The sequence below is a fragment of the Pistacia vera genome, unplaced genomic scaffold (genome assembly GCF_008641045.1).
Source record: "Pistacia vera cultivar Batoury unplaced genomic scaffold, PisVer_v2 Contig548, whole genome shotgun sequence".
NCBI classification, from domain to species: Eukaryota; Viridiplantae; Streptophyta; class Magnoliopsida; order Sapindales; family Anacardiaceae; genus Pistacia; species Pistacia vera.
The window spans coordinates 89,800-112,259 of NW_022196388.1; the positions used below are offsets into that span (position 1 = coordinate 89,800).

General features: G+C 39.4%; 1 pseudogene; it reads right to left on the reverse strand.

Moving 5' to 3' along the window:
* Positions 1-2,551: 2,551 nt before the first annotated feature.
* LOC116107771 lies at positions 2,552-3,205 on the reverse strand (annotated as a pseudogene).
* Between the last annotated feature and the right edge of the window lie 19,255 nt (positions 3,206-22,460).

A 22,460-nucleotide genomic window follows, 5' to 3' on the forward strand; every position in this document is an offset into this window, starting at 1 on the left:
CGGTGTTAGCGGGCTTGGCCTTGGGATTGATTTTAAGGCCTGCCCTTAGGTACAGGTTGGACATGGGTATGTCTTCAGTCCCGACTCAACAATTTTACTATTAATTTTACTAAATTATCCATATACTATACATCAAATTGTAGAAGTATCCTACATATATATAAAAAAAATTAAAATTTATTAATATTTGGTGAGTATTCAAAAATAAATTAATATTTAAAAACTATTTCTAGAATTAAAAATATAAAAAAAATTAAAATTTATTAATATTTAAAAATTCACATTATAAAAATGGGCGGGCTTGAGCCAGGACTGAGATTATAAAAAGCTCGTCGGGTCGGGCTTGGACTTTACCCATCATCCCTATGAGGGGCCTATGTCGGGACTAGGCCTTTGTCATGGGGTCGAGTTTGGGCCCGAGCCAAGGGGTACCTGGTCTTGGCCCGACCCGACCCATTGCCATCTCTAGGTCGAGTATCGGTCGAAAAAAAGGGGTTTAGAATGAGACTCATATTTTGATGGGTACAAGTCCACCCGCGGGTAATTACCTGTTTTGTCAGGTCCACGTGACACGAGTAAATTATAATTCATTTAAATTGATGTTGATGTAGATGTAGATGTTGTTTGTAAATTGATGTTCAATCGATGCAAATTGATGTGTTTTTCAGCATATATTTCAAATTGTCAATAACAAAGGCAAAATTGCAATTTTTTAATTTCAAATTTGGTTCAAAATCAGGTACCTGTTTGAATTGAATTGGATTTTTGGTTCAAAACTAGTTCAGACACCAAATCGATTCGGTGTTGGTTCGATTGATTGCTTGAGCAAGATTTTTAGTTCGGTTAAAAAAAATCGAATTGGTTCGGGTACTTGGTTTTGCACACCTATGACATGATCTATTCATAATGGAGGAGATATGCAATAAATTAAAATATAATAAATTGAAACATAATTAAAGTATAATTGAAATAAATTTGAACACAACAAATTCAAAATTTTATTGAAAATAATTTTGAACACTAACTATTTGTTAAGTCAATTATCTTCAAGGAATAGCTAGTGAGAGAATTTTTTATATGAGAGAGAGGTTTTGGTACAAGAGAATTTTGCGTAAAAAAATAAAACCGTACATTGCATGAAATAAATTATAGTATTTATAAACCTTAAAAATATTGTAATATCACATGAGTTCTGTTTGGTCACAAATGGAATTCTTGTAGCTTTATATGAGTATTGTTTGGTCACAAATGGACTTCTTGTAGCTTTATATGAGTACTGTTTGGTCACAAGTGGATATTATTTTTTACTTTTAAAATATTTTTTAGACATGTGCTGAAATCTTTCTTTGATTCTTCATTATATGCTTTGCCCTTCCAAATATGAATCGTTGCCAAAATTATCATCGAAAGTAAAGAACAAGCCAACAAAGTCCTCGAGAAATATCAAGTAAAAAATAATGAAAAACCAAAGGATGATTTTGGTACATGGCTAGCAAATATCTTTAAAAGTCAAAAGTAATGTCTACTTGTGGCAAAACATACTCATGTAAAGCTACAAGAAGTCTACTTATAACCAAATAGTACTCATCTGAAGTTATAGGAAGCTCACTTGTGATCAAATAGTACTCATCTGTTGTTACAGTATTTTCAAGGTTTATAAATATTGTAATTTATTTCATGGAAGACATGATTTTTTTTTTGTTTTTTTTGTTTTTTAACACAAAATTCTCTTGTACCAAAACCTCCCTCATGTAAAAATAGTCTCTCACAAGCTATTCATAGGAGATAATTGGATTACAAGTAGTAAGCATTAAACTTTATTTTCAATGAAAATTTGAATTTATTGTGTTCAAATTTATTTCAATTATATTCTAGGAAATGCTTTTGGGCTTTGTTGTTTAAAGAGCTGAATTAGGGAAAGATAATCTCTCAACTGGAAATTTTATGGCAATGATGTATTGGAAAAGGAGGCACCACAAAAGGTACAAAAGATCCGTAGTGAAGGTGGTTCGATGCTCAAACAGGAATAAAGTCATGAAGGGATAATCGAGATGGAAGTTGAGTCCATTGGGAGTCTGAAGTTCAGTTTTTTTAATAACGAGTAAGGGTGTTCAAATTCGAGTACATGAATCGGTTCGATTTTCTTAACCAAAATGGAAATTCGATTGAGGCTATAAGTCGAACCGAATCCAAATTGGTTTGTGGCTAACTTGGTTTTGGATTAAACCGGAAATTTGGTTAGGTTTAGTGGGTACCCGATTTTGAACTGAATTTCAAATCCCAAAATTAGAATTTTGCCCCTGCTGTAGATTAGACGACAAGGAATATTAAGAATTAAGAGAAGAGAGGAGTGTGTTACTACACTTACATGGTTTAATTACAATCAACAAAACTAAAGAACAAATAATCAATTTATGAATAATACTTTGGGTACTAATGGATGGGTACTAATCTGTATACTAACTAAAGCATAGTACCCGTACTATGCGCATAGTACGGGTACTATGCTTTAGTTAGTACACAGATTAGTACCCATAGCATCACTCTCAATTTATTGAATAAGAAGGACCTTGTTGACAATTTCCTGACTAAAAACAGCAATTTGAGAATCAAGAGACTTGATAATATCTTCCTTTTGCTTTTCTAAATTAGCCAAAACCTCCTGAAGCTCTGCTTTAGCCAGTTTCTTCTTAACTTCCAACTTTGTCTGCTTCTTCATCTTACTCAAAGTTATTGATATTTTAGCCCTCGCAACTCTCATTATGGCAAGCAACTTGTTCCTCCAACTGTTTCACCTTCTTAGAAGTGTCCTTTACACTATTAAGCGTCTCTCTAACAGCGACGTCTCTCTCGTCCATGAACTTGCTTAGTGGAGTGTAAGCAAATTTTGTCGAGAGCGAACATGAAGAGCAAGAATTCAACCATGATGATTGGTAGAGTTAAGTTGAATTCAAAAAGCATGGCCTTTTCGATATCGGTATCCAAAGACAGAGGTGTGAAAATTAAGGAAGTGACAACGATAAAAGAGAGGGATTTGAGAGTGGAGGAAGAGAGAGTATGGAGTTTTTTAGGGATCTGTTGGGGGAAGAGTTTGAGGAGAGAGAGTTGTGGTTGTGGAATTTGGGTAGAAGTGAAAAGATTAGAGATTTAGAAGAGAAGTAGAGAACTAGGTTAGGTTTACCATTACTAATTCAATAGTTGACATAAAATTGATTTCAATTTTAATTTTAGGCAAAAAAACCAGTTCAATTTGGGTAACTGGTTTTTTGCACAGTTAAGCAGGTACTCGAACCAAAATTTGGGCATCTCCCTTACTATAACTCGTAGCTAAACCAAATTTGATTTTTTTGGTTTGGTTATCAGTTCTTGTTTTTTTTTAACACCCCTAATAACGAGTGGCTGATAGTGATGGTAAGGCTTATCCTTTGTTGTTTTACGATATTTGTTTGAAGAAGGAGAGACTTTAGGTGGTTGGTCAAAAAAATGATTTGTCACATAGATGATAGGGATGGGAGAAGGTTGGTGAATTTGATGGAAAGGTGTGAGTTGCTTAGATTGTCGTGTTCGAGAAAGCATGTTTGCGAGGACATTATCCTTTGATGTGTTTGACATCAAAATCATCATCACCACTGTTGGTGAACAGATGTTCTGGATTGAGAAGTTGGATTTTGTATTCCTTCCCAGGGGATTCTGAAAGATGGATGAGAAGTTAGAAGTATGGTCTTCTATTTTATTAATTTGTTGACTTATTGTATGAAGTAATTGTTTTTTATGAATATTTTTAATATCGCTAACTATAGGTTGTTTGTGATCATAATCTATTCAACTAATCATTTTGAAGGATGATGACATAATTATAGAGATATACAAAATAGTCAAAAGTAATAATGAAAAGTAGACAGAGGATAGACATCGTTATCTTGTCTATCTTACTCTAACAAAAGTGATGAGAATAATTTGAGACAATGAAAATAATGAAGACTGTGTTTTAACAGAGTGCAGCTGAGTCATTCTTCTTGTTAAGAATTATTTTCATCAAAGTCATCATCTTGATAATTGGCTCCCAAATCTTGTGTACTACTGCCACTAGATTTGGTGGCTATTGACAAGCCAACTATATCATAATTTTGTCGAGTTGTTGAGGTGTATAGCAATGTTCTGAAAACTGGACCGGGAGTCGACCCGCAAAAATGTCCGATTCCCAGTTTGCATGATTGGACCGGTCCGCCGGTCGGTGGGACCGATGACATCAGCAAAAACAAAAAAAAACTGAAAAATTTCAGATTTTGTATGTAACTGAAATCTAGAAACAATTAAACAAACCTTGCAAAAACATTAAAACCATCAAAATTTGATAGTTAATGACTTAATGTTTACAAATTCTGAAATTCAATCCTCAACTCAAGTCTAAACTCTAAAGTTTCAATTTTTAAACATCATTAAAGCATTACAAATTACAAAATAGTGAATTACAAAGTAATATCAAATATGAATCCATGATCCATCAACCAGGCTGATTCACACTTGAAGGCTGAAGCTGAACTGCTGAAGGAGATCGCGAATGGAGGAGAAGGACTGAACTGAACTGGAGGAGGGCCAAGCTGAAGGAGATCGCACCCAGATGGCAGAGCAAAGTAGCAGCGCCGCAGGGAGATCGCGAACTGAACTGGAGGAGGCAAATCGAAGAAGCAGGTTGATTCACACTTGAAGGCTGAAGCTGAACTGCTGAAGGAGATCGCGAATGGAGGATGAGGACTGAACTGAACTGGAAGAGGGAAGCAAACTTTTTGAGTCGTTTGACACTTTGACTTTAGGGTTTGCTTTTCATTAAAAAATTTAAATTTAAAATTTAAAATAGTTTTCAATTTGTTAGTGGATCGGATGGGAGGTTGGATCGGTTTTGGATGTTATACCAGTTGGATCGTCGGTTTGCTACAGTGAGACGGTCCAACCGCGTTTCAAAACGGTCTAACTCAAAATCCCGATTTTTTACCCTTTACAACCCAAAAATTTCACCGAAACCCAGTCCGACCGGTTTGACCACCCGGTCCAGCCCGGGTTTCAGAACATTGGTGTATAGCATGCACTAATTCCACCATAATTTTTTACCGTTGAGTAAGGGAAGTTGATTGATGTGATTGATAGTATAATTGCAGGTGCGTTATAATCCGATTTTGAATTTCTAATTCTGTCATTTCTTGTAATATATTCATTATTTGATGTTCGGCTAAACCATCAAAATTCCATTCATAAATCCCTAAACCATCATATTTTGTTGTGTCAATTGCGATCTTTCTTCATATAATAAATCAGAGGGATAATTGACCTACTATAATAGTTTCTAAGTTTGGGATACTGATGAGATTGTGATTTAATCTTATAAAGAGATCAATTTTGAAATTCTTGTTCTAATTCATCTATAAAATCTACTTTTGTAAGGTCATTAATCTTTGAGGTCGAAGGAGTTAATTCACTAATTTTCTGGCATTCCGCTAATTCTTCCATAATTTTTTACTATTAAGGAAAGTTAATTGACGTGACTGATCACATAATTGTTGATGAGTTGTAATCCAATTTTGAATTGTTGGAGGACAAATGTTTTGAATTGAGAAGCTGGACCACCATTTGATAAGAAACTTTCTTCGTAATTTTCTGAATTGTGGAGCAAGCGTAGAAGTAATACTAAATTGCCAACTCATTATCCAAGTAATCAAAAAGTTGTTGGCAAAGGATAATAAAGGCTCTTCATTGTGATTAAAATTTTGACAAAAATTTGATTTCCCTCTATAATAGTAGGGGGTAAAGTAGATTCATTTAATCCAAAATAATGAAACCATTTTGGAAATGATTTTGGACATAGATTTTTCAAAAATAAAAACTATGAATGAGTTAAGTTCGATAAGCAAAAGGTGTTGAACCAAGTTTTTTGATAATCTTTGTAAGAATAATCTTGTGGAATAAAAGGGTGAGAAAAGGTGTCTTTTTTGGAAAACATTAATTTGTCAGTCTATAGGACTCAAAACTCTTTTAATTTTGCATTTTAACAAACGAGGTAAAGGTTTTTGATATCCTTTCTTCTTGGATTTTTCCTCAATATTCTGGTTCAATAATGCAAATAGGTTGAGAAATTTCTTTTTTGAAATATTGAGGTACTTGGTTAATAACAACTGGTTTTGAAGAAGGAGGGTAAAAAGGTAATTGAGGAGGAGCATGAAGGGCTTGTTGATAATTTGGAGGAGATAGAACTAATTCTTCATCAAGTAATTGAAATCGATTTGTATTCATGATATTTTCAAAACATTTTAATTTTATCTTTATTTTTGGATGGTTTTGATAGAGGCTGAGGAGTGATAGGATAGCTGAAATTGATAGTATAACACGATTTTTGTTGGGGAGAAGTTTTTGCTTCTTTTTGACTAATTTTGAAATTACCTTTCTTGATAGGAGTGCCTACCAATCTTTTTAAAATTTTTCTTTCCCCATAAAAACTCACCGGAAAGAAAATCAAGTAAAGAATTATGCAATCATTAAATCAATTTCCCTTACTCAGCGGTAAAAAATTATGGCAAAATTAGCACAATGCCAGACACCTCAACAACACAACAAAATTATAATGATAATTAGCTCGTCAAAAGCTATCAAATATAGTGGCAGCAGTACACAAGATTCGGGTGACAATTATCAAGATGATGAGTTTACTGAAAATAATTATATTATCAAGAACAATGACTTAGCTTCACTTTGTCACTTTCATTGTCTCAAATTATTCTCATTACTTTTGTAAAAGTAAGATAGAAATGATAAGGATGTCTATCCTCTATATAATTTTCTTTATTACTTTTGACTATTTTGTATATCTCTAAAATTATGTCAAACTCCAACCTGTTTTAACTTTAATTTAGGTTTTAATATAAAAACAATTTTATGTTCTAGCCTAGGGTGTGTGTTTTTTTTATTTTCTCTGCCTAAAATCCTTGTAAAATATTCTCTGTAAAATATTTTAACCTTCAATAAAACTATTTGTTTGTCTTAATCAAATTTCTTTTGAGAGTATTTAGTTTTAATAATTTTCATATTTTCAATCAATAATTTCAATTTCAATAACTTTTATATGGTTTTAGTTTAAAGTAAGTTGCTTATTTTCTTTGTTATTTCAATAGTTTCCATGTTTATTTCACATACAACATGTTTTGTTTAATGATCGTGCACCCATAGTGGTTGTTGTGTGTGGCTTTTCCATCAAGCTCGGGCCAACGTGAGGATATAGCTCGACCAAGAATGAGCTCGATAACAATGATTGATCGACCCAGCATAAGCTCGTTGAGCCGAAGCTCGACCCAGCATAAGCTAGTTGTGGACAGTTCAAGGAATCATTCAATCATCCTCCAAATTACTTCAGATCCCAGATATTATAGGAATGACTAGATCAACTGCGATCACTGCGCAATCGCAGTGCCCAATTGCGAGAATATCGGAATTGCGATTTAGATCAATTGTAATCCCCTTAATTTTGCTATTTTATTTGTACAAATCTTGTATATAAACCCCCTCAAACGATGAGGAAAGGATTACAAATTTCATATAGGAACTTTATTGTAAGCTCTCACAGCAAATACAAAAACAGTAGATGTAGGCTTCAGAGTAAACCTCACCGAACCACTTTAAAACTCTCATTGTCTTTACTTTATTGCATTTTTTTTAAATACATTGCTAATTATTCTTAATCACGCACACATCAATTCTGATCCCGGCAAGGTTGATTGGATCTCGTTGGTTGGTGCAGATTTCTGTATCAATATTTTGGTGCTAGAAGGAGGGCCTCCGCCAATATTTCGAAGATTCTGACATACATTCATCGCAATTTACTTGTCCCAGGACCAAAATGGTGTTCACTTGACAAGAACTACCATCGGAAATCATGAGAACGTGGAAACCACCCATCAGGAGGTGCAACAGGAGAACACTGGACGTTGACCACTTGTGCCACCAACTCAGCACGCTGCAAACAACCAGAGGCTAGGGATGTCAAATCCTGAGAACGGAAAACTGATGAAGATGATTAGGACAATGGTTGCAGAGGCGATGCAACAGAACGTGGCTGAGCTGAGGAACCAACAACCAATTGTTTAGAACCTTTACCAGCCGCGCTTCGCCAACGCCACCCCAACAGGTATGAATTTTGCAGGTGGACAATCCACTTCATCATCGCCGAGGGGCGATTAACACCTCCAACCTTGCAAGTAGCACTCCATGCATGAGCGTGAGTCCTGCGGGCAAACAAACCCTAGGAGGCGACCAAGGAAGCAGCCGCCGAGGGAAAGCGAAGGCGATAGACACAACCGAGAACCTTGACGATATCCCCAGCATCAACGTGCCGGTTTTAACCCATGCTCAAGACAAGATCAATCTTCATAGGCTCGCAAAGCGAGCCATGTCTGACAATCTGGTAATGATTGAAGTTCTGGTTATGACCGACGTGAGCAATGCACTGACAAGCATGACAACACCTACCAACCTAGCCATCATGACTTAACCTCGTGCATCGTCAGAGGAGCTTCGCAAGCAACAAACTTGTGAACTCATTTGCTTGAGGTACAACTTAACAGAGCCAACTAGGGCAACCAAAGTGAAGACTTATATCGCATGCAAAAGATGCTCGACGATCTAAAAGCTTGCCAGAACAATCTGGCGGAGGAGATAGTAAGTTCCCTCTTTGCGGAGGAAGTTCGCCAAGCCCCGCTCCTGCAAGGGTTCAAGGTTCCAGAGAGCAAGTTCGATGGGAGAAGGGACCCCAATGATCACCTCAATAATTTTAATGACCTGATGGAGCTACACCAGGTTAGTGATTTAGCGAAATGTCGGTGCTTTATAGTCACATTAGTCGGAGATGTCGAGAGGTGGTACAAACAGCTTAGGGCGAACTCTATCAACTCTTGGCAACAATTCTCTGCACTGTACCTACAACAATTCCAGGCAAGGAGACAGTTCGTAATGCCGTTTAGCTACTTGAGCAACATTCGCCAAGAGCTGGATAAATCATTGACCTTGTACTTAGCGAGGTTCCAGAATGAGCAGGCAAAGGTTGCTGATGCCCTTGAAAAATCCATTCAGACTCTACTGATTACAGGGATCATACCTAACATGAAGCTGTGGAAAGAGTTTCTGAGTGAAGATCATGTGAGCCTGGCCAAATTCTACCAGATGGCCGCGAAATACCAACGAGTAGAAAGCTCGGTAGCGACATTAGCCAGAAGCTCAACGCGGGAGGGCCCGGACAGAAGACAAGATCGCCTCTTGGATAAGCGTGGGGGCCAAGATCACAGCGACAAGGATCGCAACAGGTTTAAAAAGAAACAAAGAGTAGATAACCGCGGAGACAGGTAACCTTTCCTGCAGTATGTAGAGTACACCCCCCCTCACTCAAGACATCGCCCACATCTATGAAGTATCTCGAGAGGCAAAGAGGCTACCCATTCCAGAAAGGATGAGGGGGCATCAGGCAGAAGAGATCGACAAAAATATTACCGGTACCACAGGGATGTCGGGCACAACATGAATGACTGTCGAGCTCTAAAAGATGTCATTGAGGACCTAATAAGGAGAGGTCATTTGAAAGAATTCGTTAAGGCAGGACCAGCTCGAGAGAATCATGACAAGCAAAGTAGCCAGGTCCCAAGTCATGTACAGACCCCTGCTTAACAGGCCCTGTCAAACCCCAATGAGGTCTTTGTGAATATGATCTACGGAGGATCGGATATGGCAGGAAGCTTGAGACAAGTTCGCGAATAATACGCTCAAGAGGCCGGAATAGACTCGATTCCCCAAATAATGAGTTGTGAACAGAAGGCACCCAAGCGGCCCAAACAGGAAAGCGAGGTGGGGTTCACAGTCAACGAGTGCGAAACATGCCCTCGTCATAATCATGACGCGATTGTAATCGCGGCCAGGATTGGCAACGCAAGGGTGTTAAGGGTTATGGTCGACAACGGGAGCGCGACAAACATCATTTTCTTGGGAGCCTTCCGAAGAATGGGATTCATAGAAAGGCACTTGCGAGCGTGCCCTTCGCTACTTTATAGGTTCACTGGGGACAACCTAGTTCCTAAGGGTACTATCGACCTTCTTGTAACTCTAGGGGTAGAGCCGAAGGTTAGAACTGTGATGATTGAATTCCTGGTGGTGGACTACCTGACCACATATAATATCATCCTTGGAAGGCCAATCTTGGATGATTTAAGCACAGTAACATCGGTGCGCTGTCAAGCGACGAGATTTCTGACTTTCGGGAGAGTCGTGACGATTAGGAGCTGCACCAAGGAATCTCGAGAATGTTGCAATCGAGCTATAAACGTCGTACAGAAATGACCGCACCCAAAAACAATGATCATTACAAAATTCAAGCCGAACCCCAGACCACTAGAGGACACTATCGATTCTTGCATCCACAAAGAAGAGCCCGCAGCAGGACCAACCGAAGAGCTGCTAGAAATAAGTGTTAGCGAGAAGGATCTAACTTGCTTGCTGAAGATCGGTAGTAGCTTGACCAGAGAGATGGCCGATAGTCAAGTCGGGTTCTTGAAGAACCTCGACATATTCGCATTGTTGCACGCATATATGGTTGGGATCAGCCCTGAGGTGATGTGCCACAAGTTGAACCTTGATCCATAGGCTCAGCCTATAAGATAGAAAAGAAGGGCCATGGATGCAAAGCACTCTCAAGTGCTCAAGGATTAAGTTGACAAACTCCTGGAAATCAACTTCATCAGGGAAGTCAAGTACCTGGACTGGCTTGCTAACCTAGTCCTAGTTAAGAAGCCAAATGGCAAGTGGCGGACTTGCGTCGACTTTACGGATTTAAACAAAGTTTATCTGAAAGATAACTTTTCGCTATCATGGATCGACCAGCTTGTAGATGTGACAATGGGAAACACACACTTACCTTTATGGATGCGTACTTAGGATATAACCAGATCCCGATGTACCAGCTTGATGAAGAGCATACTTCATTTATTACTGACTGTGGAGTTTATTGTTAGAGGATTATATCGTTTGGCCTTAAGAACGCAGGAGCGACCTACCAACGCTTGGTGAACAAGATGTTCGCTAACCAAATCGGCCATTCTATGAAAGTGTACATAGACGACATGCTCGTTAAATCAAAGGTCACCGAAAACCATATTGAGCACCTAGGGGAAATGTTCGACATCCTCAGGAAGTATCAAATGAAGCTCAGTCCATTGAAATGTGATTTCGGGGTGAGCTCTGGGAAATTCCTAGACTTCCTTGTGAACCAACGGGGTATAGAAGCTAACCCGAAGAAGATTCAGGCCCTGCTCGACATGAAAAACCCAACTGGCATAAAACAGGTATAGAGCCTGACTAGACGTGTGGCCGCTCTCAGCAGATTCGTTTCCTGAGCCACAGACAGGTGTTTACCATTCTTTGAGATCTTGAAGTGGAAAAAAAGGTTTCAAGTGGACAAAAAAGTGTGAAAGAGTTGAAGAAACACCTCGGAACACCTCCCCTATTGTTAAAACCCATCTAGGGCGAGCCACTACTATTGTACTTGTCAGTATCAAAGTCTGCTGTCAGTGCGATGTTGGTACATGAAGAGGAAGGAATACAATGACCTGTATATTATGCGAGCAAGAGACTGTTCGACGTGGAGACAAGGTATCCAAAGATGGAGAAGCTCGCATAAGTCCTCATTGTTGCTGCTAGAAAGCTACGACTGTAATTTTAGGCACACTCAATTACAAACTTCCCCTTGAAGAAGATAATGCAGAAGCCCGAGGCATCGAGTAGACTGATCTAGTAGACGATGGAGATGATCAGCACGACATCAGGTATATCCCGAGGACATCGATCAACGGCCAAGTCGTGGTGAATTTTATATTCGAGTTCTCCTATCAACCAGAGGCCAAGCCAAGCCCACCAAAGATCGAGCAATGGAAACAAAAGAGTGATGACTTATGGCTATGGACTCTCCTCGAATGAAAAAGGAGCAGGAGTGGGCCTATTGCTCGAAAGCCTAGAGGGAGACCCAATCAGAGCCGTAGTAAAATTCGGGTTCAATGCCTCCAATAACGAAGCTGAGTATGAGGCATTGCTCGCAGGTATCTGTCTCTCCAGGGAAATAAGAGTAGAGTTCATCAAGATCTACAGCAACTCACAGCTCGTGGTCCATCAAGTTACTGGGGAATACCAGGCAAAGGAAGATAGGATGGCATCCTACCTTCAGCAAGTAGAGATCGAGCTCGAACAGTTTAGATTCTGTTCCATTCACCAAATCCCAAAGGAGAAAAACTCGCAGGTAGATGCATTAGCTCGCTTGGCCTTAGCAATGAACAATGAGAAGGCCAATTCGATCCCAGTTAAATTTCTCCTGAAACCAAGCATCCCCGCTCTACAAGGCCCAGTATTGACCACAAGTCAAAGATATAGTTGGATGAATACATTCACCGCCTATTTGAGGAACAATACATTACCAGAAGACAAAATCGAAGCTAGAGCACTCCGTGCGAAGGCAGCTTAGTACACGTTCATCAACGATAGACTGTACAAGTGAGGATTCAATGTACTGTTGCTGCGATGTATTGACCACGAGGATGCAAATTATGTTCTGAGGGAAATACATGAGGGAATTTGCAAAAACCACGCAGGGGGTAGATCTCTAGCTTACAAGGTGCTCCGCTAGGGATACTTATGGCCAACAGTTTATGATGATGCAACGGACTATGTCTGAAGATGTGACAAATGCTAGAGATTTGCAGATATTCCGCGAGCTCCACCACAAGAATTGACCACTCTGACAAGTCGGTGACCATTCACGATCTAGGGCATTGACCTTATCAGCCCATTGTCTTAAGGAAAAAGGGGCATTAAGTTTGCAGTAGTTGCCGTGGATTATTTCATTAAGTTGGTGGAAGCCGAACCACTGTCAACAATAACGTCGAGTAGGCTGAAGGATTTTGTCTATAAGAACATAATTTGTCAGTTTGGGATTCACCACACACTAATAACCAATAATGGGGAGCAGTTCGACAGCGAAGATTTTAGGACCTTTCATGAGCAGCTCGGCATCAAGAACAGTTTCGCTGCTGTTTATTGGCCTCAAGCCAATAGACAAGTAGAGGCTGTGAACAAAGTAATCAAGCATACCATAAAGAAGAAGCTCGACGACCTCAAAGGGAATTGGGTTGACGAGTTGCCAGAGGATTTATGGTCCTACAAGATGACCGCCAGAAGCTCGACGGGTGAAACCCCATTTTCTTTATCTTATGGATGTGTGGCGATGATCCTAGTTAAAGTAGGAATCAGTTCGTTCCGAAGAGAAGTCTTTGATGAAAAAGCAAACGAAGACCTTTTCCGCCTAAAGTTAGACCTGATCGAAGAACATCGGGCTAAATCTCAGCTAAGGCTCACCTCGTATCAACAGCGAGCCAAGCGATACTTTAATACTAAGGTCAAAAATAGAGACTTTGAAGTGGGCGATCTGGTCCTCAAAACCCGAACTTAGGGGCACTTGGGTCCAAATGGGAGGGTCCCTTCAAGATATCTGAAAAGCTCGCACCAAGGTCCTTCACCTAGAACGCCTCAACGGTGAAGCGATAATGCGAGTATGGAACGCCGAGCACTTGCAAATGTATTATCAATAAGAAGCTTGGGTTTCACTTGTTCTTATGTTCAGTATTCACTGTAAGGCCATTCACGGCCAAAATACTTGATTAATAAACGAGGTACTATTTATTATTTTCTTCGATTCATTGTTAACATCTTAGGATCGTTAGCGTTTTACTAAATTGCGACCTATGCGATGATATTCTAAAAACTCGGAGTCAAGAGTCAAGGAAAGGTAGCTTATTTCAAACAAGCCATGCCAAAATCCAACTCATTGAAGGTGAAACATCCCTAAGTCAACGAAGTTAAACTTAAAATTAATTTCAAGGAAAAAACATGTTGAAGGAAATCAACCTTAAGCTAGCGACCAAGGAACTCGAAAGGGACAATAAGTCTAAGATCGAAGTTTATTGTCGCATTAGATTTCCTCACAAAAATTAGGATTAAAAATCACAAATTGACGAGGTTAAACTTGGAAAAATCCAAGAAAAAGCACGTCAGGGAAAATCAACCTTAAGCCAACAACGAAAGCCCGAAAAGGACGAAAAATCCAAAATCGATGCTAAACGTTGCATAAAGATTTTCTCGCAAAAATCTGAAAAGCTCCTAAAGAAGTGAGCTACACACAACTTCGACTAAGATGAATTAAATGACTCTGCAAAAATATAACAGCTATTGCTCGATAAAGAAATAATGAAAAATTTTCTTTCATTAATTGAAGCTTGATTACAAACAAGCAATTATAAAAAAAGAAAACAAAAACAAAACAAGGAATTTTTCAGGCTGATGGAGGAGCTGAAGCTTCATCCTCGACCTGTCTAGGAAGGTCGACACCTTGAGGAAGAGATAGTTTGTCAACAGGAGGAGCGGTGACTTCCACTACGAGATTGGAACCTCAGCTGTTGGCATCGTGTTCAAGGGAGTTGGATCCTCGACCTGGACCTGGACCTGGACCTGGAGCTCGATCTCTTTCTCGCCTCCTTCGGCCTCTCCTTGGACCTCGCCTTCTTCCTTAGACTCGTTCGAGTAAACATAGGTCTCCCCCCAAGCTTTGACCCTCATCCTTTCAACTTTCTTTTGATAAGCCCGAGGAAAGAAAGAGAAGTTGATTGAAGGATGGGCTTCCCACAATTTTCGGACAAGGAAGATGGATGTTTCCTAGGCCCGAGCAGTGATGGCCTTGTTTAGTTCATCAACCTAAAGCTTGAGCTGCTTAGCCTCAACTTTGACCTCCTGGTGACCTTCCACCTCTCGGCCAAGGTCCAGCGAAGACTTTTTAGATTTTGCCTCCTAGCTTGTAGCAGCTTTCTAAGCCGAGGATAGCTCAGAGTTCATTTTATTGTTGGCACCCCTCTGTTGTGCCAAAGTCTTCGCAACCTCTGCTACCTTAGCCTTCGCCTTGGCTCAAGCAGCCTCTCTCGCTTTGAGCTTGTCAAGGAATTCCCTTTCCTTGACCTGGAAGGTCGTGACTTCCCCCCTAAGCTGCTCGAGCTCAACAAGTCTGGCTCATTTCTCTTTCTCTGCAAGCTCGACCCTAGCCATAACATCTTCCTTCACCGTTTCTGCAGCCTACCATTTCCGATGGTTTGCCTCTAAAGTGTCATTGCATTCTTCGTACAGAAGTCTACTCACCATGGCAACCTGAAAAGAGGAGACGAGGAATCAACAAGAAACAAGAATAACATGCAAAAAAAAAAAAAAAAAAAAAAAAAAGGCACGAACTATCGGTACCTTTGCTGCGTAGCTGCAGGTTAAAGCCAACATCTGGGAGGGAGACGAGTCCCTGACAACCGCGAATGTTTGCAGGGTAACACAATCTCTAGCCACCGTGGCCCCAACACCAATATTGTCAGGAAGTTGGTTGATCAGCCCATCTACCGCGGCTTGGACCGCTTTATCTGTTTCCTTATTCTTTAGCTGGGATGAGCCAGGTTTGCTCACCCAAGAAGTAGCTGCCTCGCCAATAGGAGCGGTTTTCTTCTTGGCTAAGCCTTTGGCCGCTTCCTTTCGAAGGCCGCTAGCTTGCATGGCGACCTCTTTGCCCAAGCTAATTTGTTGCTCGGTGCTTTATTTTTCTTGAACCTCCAGTTGGTTCGATGCCTTCTTCTCTGGCCCTTTTCGGGGCTCCGTAATGCTTTTCCCGCCAACTGCCTTAGTGGCAGTTGCGGGCTTCTTCACGCTTGAGCCTCCCCCAAGCTCGCCACCAGCACGTTTTGAGACGGCAGTTTCCACGGGCTGATTTGTCCTCGAAGCAGCTGGAACCTTCGTAGCAGTAGCGGGGGCAACTACTTTCTTCTTTTTCGGTTTTTCAGCCCACATTTCTACAAGGAAAAAAGGCAAAAGAATTAGCAATTTATTTTGCACGAGAAAGCAAGTGCGAGCGAGCAACAACTTACCTTTCTCCAAAAGTGCTAAAAAATTGGCTTCGTCCTGACAGAAGTTGTACGCTTTCAGGTGAGGAAGCGTAAGAAGCTTGTTGACATTGCGTTGATTGTTTAGAAGATTGCTAAAATGTTGTAGCCTCTGTAAGCTCGCGGATGGAAGATAACTCTGCTCGACATTAACTACAAAAACAAAACAGGACGATCAGTTAGACTGTACAGCTCGAGACTAATCCTTTCACGTACATGGGAAGCCCAAGCCTTACTCGCTTCCGCAGTGAAGACACCGGTCTCCCGGGCTTTGCAGAAGAAGAATTGTGAATCCTAGTGTGAAACTTTTTTCGGAACATTAATCAGTCCGTTAAAATGTACTCTCCTCAATTTGGAAAGGCAATACGTCTGATCTTGCCCTTTTTTGAACCTGTACAAGTAGACGAACTCTTATACAGATGGCTTGCCCAATTCAGCGATCATGTACGCGATGTACATCGCAATAATGATCACGTAAGAGTTGGCCGTTAGTTGAAGAGGAACAATGTCGAATCACCTCAATACGTTATTGATGAAGTAATGCGGGGGAATGGATACCCCGCACCTAAGGAAAGTCTCGGAGGTAGCTACCCATCCAGGTGGGGGGTTCTTCCGAGAATATTCTCTCGGAACCATCAAGTTAAGCTGTGTGCGTAGACCGCTCTTATGCATTCAAGATCCCCGAGGGTAATCAAGGATTGTCGTTCTCTTCGTAGCCTATGGACTGGAGACGGCGAAGATTGGGCTAACTGAATCAAAGCACGATAGAACAACCCTACAGCGTCGGGGTCTGAGCTTCAAGCAATGAATTCTTCAAAGACCTCGGGGGACACATCCCCAAGGGCTGCTAAGCCTACCGGCAAATCGAACATTCGATCTATTGTTCGACTGCTAGATGACAACATGGTTGTAACTCGACTTTGGGTACCTGAAAAAAGAAGCGAACATGTGTTAGAGCTCGAACAAATCGGCGACCATCCCACACTCGCTTCTATTTCAGGCACCCGAGATAGCTAGCGCAATGCAGCGAAAGTACTCAACCAACCCGAGACCGCCGGAGGCACACCCAAAAAGACACACACAAAAAACCCTACTAAAACCTTAAAACATCTAATATGACCACTACAGTAGCCATACTTGGACGTAAAAATAAAAAAAACAAAAGAGAATAAGGGAGAGAAGCCTTACCGGAATAGGGAAAGTGCCGAGAACTCATGAGAAAAACCACCGCGATGATGTAAGAGCAACAGTGGAGAGCAGTAAGAGAGTCATAATAATTTCGGAGTGACTATTCTGAGGTTTTTCGCCACCTTTTATAGTGGTTTGCATGGGAGACGAAAGGGCGGGGTTTAATCGTGGCCATCGACTTAAAGTCGATCCTCACCCTTCATTTATCGAGCAATCTCAGCCCTTGGACGTGGCCACATGTCGACCATCTACAGGGAGCGACGAACAATCTGATTGCAGTAATGATAACCATCGTCGCACGTCACCTCGACTTCGCGCGTGCACAGTTGTCGTCGCCCACGCATGACGAGACGTAACTGACAAAGGCTGCCACATTTAATGCGACACGACCACGCGGAAATTACCTTTATAACCTGAATTTTCATTTTTTGAATTTTGACAGGTACCATGGGGAGTAAAGATCCAAGTGTGAGGTACGTCGGCCAAGTGTAAGGTCGACCATAGGAGCCCGTTCGGACATGCACTTAGAGATTCACTGTTGAAGCCGAGTTTGACATCAAATCGAGCAATATTCTTCGAGGCCCGAAGCGAGCATCGAACACTAAGGGGTAGATGTTGTGTGCGGCTTTTTTGTCGAGCTCAGGACAACGTGAGGATATAACTCGACCCAGAATGAGCTCGACAACAATGATTGATTAACCCAACATCATCTCGTTGAGCCGAAGCTCAACCCAACATAAGCTAGTCGCGGACAGTTCAAGGAATCATTCAATCAACCTCCAGATTACTTTAGATCCAGATATTACGGGAATGACTAGATCAACCATGATCACTACGCAATCACAGCGCCCTATCGCGAGAATATCGGAATTGTGATTCAGATCAATTGTAATCCCCTTAATTTTGCTTTTTTTCTTTCTAAAAATCTTGTATATAAACCCCCTCAAACGATGAGGAAGGGGTTACAAATTTCACATAGGAACTATATTGTAAGCTCTCACGGTAAATACAAAAACAGTGGACATAGGCTTTAGAGTTAATCTCGCCAAACCACTTTAAAATTCTCATTGTCTTTACTTATTGTATTTTTTTATATACATTACTGATTATTCTTAATCACGCACATATCAGTTCCGATCGCGGTAAGGTCGATCGGATTTTGTTGGTTGGTGCAGATTCTGTATCAACAGTGGTAATTCATATCAGGGCCAAGTTACAACTCGAACTTTGGGCATAGAAAACTACTGTAGCAAGCAGTTGTTTTACCCGTATTATTGTGTGTTCTAGGTGATTTAAATATTAGGTAAAGCTAGATATTTTAGCCTAGAAATTCTAAGACTATTTCTAGATTTCGTTGGCTAGCCTAGAGGGTGCGTTGGTAAGCCTGTTAACTGTTGATCAGCCTTAAGTGGTGGTCCCACAATTTAAAGATAAGATTAGAAGTATCCGGATAAAATTATTTGAGAAATATCTAATATTTTAAAGAGACTAGGAAGTATCAATAGATGAAACAGTATTGCGATTAGAATTACTAATAAAAAAGAAAACAGTAATGATAACCAAGAATTGATGAAAGCAATCAACACCAAACAAATTAATATACCTCCAGTAAAAATAAAAAGCAGAAAAAATTGTTATGATAAAAAAAGGAAGAAGAAATTCAAATTTTTTTTTTTTTTCAAAATTAGCATTAAACTAAGGGTGTGCAAGAATTTAGGGTAAAACGGGAACCGGTAGGTAGCTAGGGTTTCGGTTCTTATTCGAAACCGACACTAATAGGTCGGTTGTAGTTCTCAAAAATTGGAACCGATACTGTGTGGTTCTTGTTTTGGTTGCACCACTGTAGGAACTAGAAACCGAAGTTGGAACCGAGATCAGGGTACTGGAGTAGGAACTAGTTTGAGTTTCGGGACTGAACTGAAATACCATTGTCATTGTCAACAGACCAATCAATAAAATCTGGAAACAAAATTCTAGAAAATTACGAAATAAATTTAAAAAAAAAAAAAGAAACCATCGCAACTTTATTTTCCCAAACATTAAATTGTAGGAATAGGAAAAAAAAAAAAAAAAACCCACATTCATCAAAACCCAAATCCTCACAAACACCATTTCAGAAAAATCATCCAGTGCACCTTCTAAACACCTCGTCCACCTCAACTCTTAATTGAAACAAAACGACATGGCCACTTCATTTAGCCAAATCTGGCAATGCAACCAACCAGATGCGAAGCGCTGCTAGTGCAACAATGATGGGTTTTGAGAGGTTATAGCTAGTTGTGGAGGTAGGGAGGTGTGTCGTTATATTGGGGTTTTGTTGTATTGGGCTGCTTGTTGAACGGGGATATGATGAGTGCTTGAAAATATAGTTTTACTTAGTGGTTCATTGATATTATTTGTGGGAAATTAAGTTAAGTTGTGTGATTTGATTTAATTATTTTAGAAATGTATTTTGGATCACGAGTATTTTATGTGTGTTTTCAGATCATTAATGCTTAAAAAAAAAAAACATTAGGATCAAGAATTATGTTAGCGATGAGATTTAAGATGATTGAGAAGAAACGGTTCGAAAATCGGAGTTGAAACGAGGAAGTTACGCCATGTTCATTAAGGAATGTAAATTCTGGAAAATGCTTAAGTACTGAGCATGTTTTGGCAATTTGTTGATAACTGAAGCTATAGACCTCCGATTGGAATTGTTTTTGTACCATTGGAAAGCTGACTCAAAGGGTTACAATTCATATTTTTATGACTGTGCCAGATTCAGGCATTTTCATGTTCAATTTTGAAAGTCTTTGCATGTAGCGACACACATGTTGTCAATTTTAGATTGTTAATTTTAGTTTAGTGATTCTTCAAAGTTTCAGGTTAATCAAATAGTATTAAGATAGTTTATTTTAGTAGTTGGTAACTAGTAATTCTCTCGGTATTTGACATCCGTTTACTCATTCTTTATTACTTGTACGATTTCGTACGCTTGTGAATAGTCTTGTTAGAACGAAGAGTGTCACAGTCGCAGGGAGTAGGACTATACGACAACGTGTCTATTGGTTTCTAGGTTGGGGTTTATACTTTTTCTTAATTTGATTTTTAAATTTCATAATTTCAAATATTGTAATTAATTTTATTGTATTAAGATTTTATGCTTTTAAATCTTTTTGTTGTTTAAAGACTATTTACCCATTGCTTTTAAGTTTTTCACAATGCCAATCGCTTACCCCCATTTTTTAATTTTGGGAACAATACTTGGAAATTGGAACATTTGTAATTTTTGTAAACAAACTGTAGAGTGTATTTGTAATCTTTGTAAATAGTTTGGGTGTATTTGTAATTTTCATAAGGTATATTTTTCATTTTTATGAATAGTAGGGTGTATTCGTAATTTTATCGGGTACCCGGAATTGGAACATGTGTTTCAAGTTTCGATTCCAAGCATTTAGAAATTGGAACCAGCCGATTCCAATTTCGGTTCCAAATCCCAGAACTGATCAGTTTCGGTTTTGATTCTGGTTCCATGGGATTTGGGCGGGTACCTGGACACCCCTACATTAAACAAACATAGAGAAAACATATATAATTTTCTCCACATAGGCCTAGTATAAGTGGCAGTAAAACCATTATTTAGAGTAGAACAAAATATCTCATAATAGTAATGCTCAAAGATTCTAGAAATCTCAATTTCAATAAATCCTTATTAGTTGTATTAAATTCCAACTTTAAAAGGGGTTCAATTTATTTTGATTGTTACCCATACTTTGTAGTTGGACTTCATGATCCAACAATTATGTCAGCCTTGCATTTAATTTAAAAGCTTCAAACCTTACTTATCAAGATAAGGCTTGGTCCATATCATTAATTTATAGAATTTATTATAAAGTAATGAGTACAATAGTAAGTCCAAAAGCTACTACGATATCATCTCTTGGTCACATTATTGTTATGGAAACAAATGAGATAAAACAAAAAACTTCTACACTAAAAAGATTACCTAGTGATGAAATTATAAAACAAATAGATTGGGTAGTAGACAAATTATGTTCACAAGAACAATTACAAGAATTAGACGAATTAGAGATACGAGAAATCACACAAGAACCTAGTGGTACAATTCGACTAAAATTTAGAAAAATATCTATAGAAAAGGGGGAAAATATTATTACAAAGAGTAAACGACATGTTCCCACCCAAGGTTTGGCGAAATGGCAATTTCTATCCCTGGTTTCATAAATTCCAGATTCTCATCCTTAAACCAACATCGTTAGCGATTTTTAGGTTCTGCACAGGTACAGAATGTGCTATTACCATACTGCCCTTGACAAATAAATTAATAAATTACTTTTTAACCCTCAAATTAATATAAATAGAAAATAACTATCTTACTTTAAAATTTATTACAATAACACCCTCTTCTTCAACCTTCACATCATTCCATCTTCAACCACCTAGCCATTGCTGCCAAACCAAAAACCCGAACACTCCGAAAATCAACCAATCAACTCAAGAAATCCCAAACAAACAAATTCACTCCAAAATTCTCTCACCGTCAACCTATTCGAACCGCCCTCCGCTAACCACAACTAGGGGTGAGCTGGTTTGGGTACCCAGTCCAATCCCTTGGAACCGTAACTGGAACTGGACTCGAACCCAAACCCAAACTTAGACTTGGGCTTGGACCCGACGGTTCCTATGATTTAGGAACGACCACCAAAACGAGACCCAATCTTGTTCCAGTTCCTAAATGCTTGTAACCAAAACCTAAATCACATATTCGGGTTCTGGTTCCGGTTCTGCAAGCAGGTATCTAACATTGTTCATGTAAAATTATAATACACCCCCTTATATTCACAAAAATGACAAATATATCTATGAAAATTACAAATACACCCAAAATGTTTATAGAAATTATAAATACACCCAGGGTAACCGTTAGTTCCACCTCGAGTACCTGGACCTAGGGGTGTTATCGAGCCGAGTCGAGCCGAACCGAGTTTTCGGCTTAACGGGCTCGGCTCGTGAGAGAAGATGAGTAAACGAGTCGAGTCCGAGCCAGAAATTATGTGGCTCGGCTCGGCTCGATAGTGGCTTTAGTATATTTCGAGTCAGCTCGCGAGCCATCTCCAAATAATTTTTTTTACAAAATTTCGCTGGGTGCCTGCCCTTTTTCTTATTTCCCTTTAATTTTTTTTTTCTTTCTTCTAAACAGTAATTTTTGTCTAAACTGCAATTTTTTTTTTCTTTCTT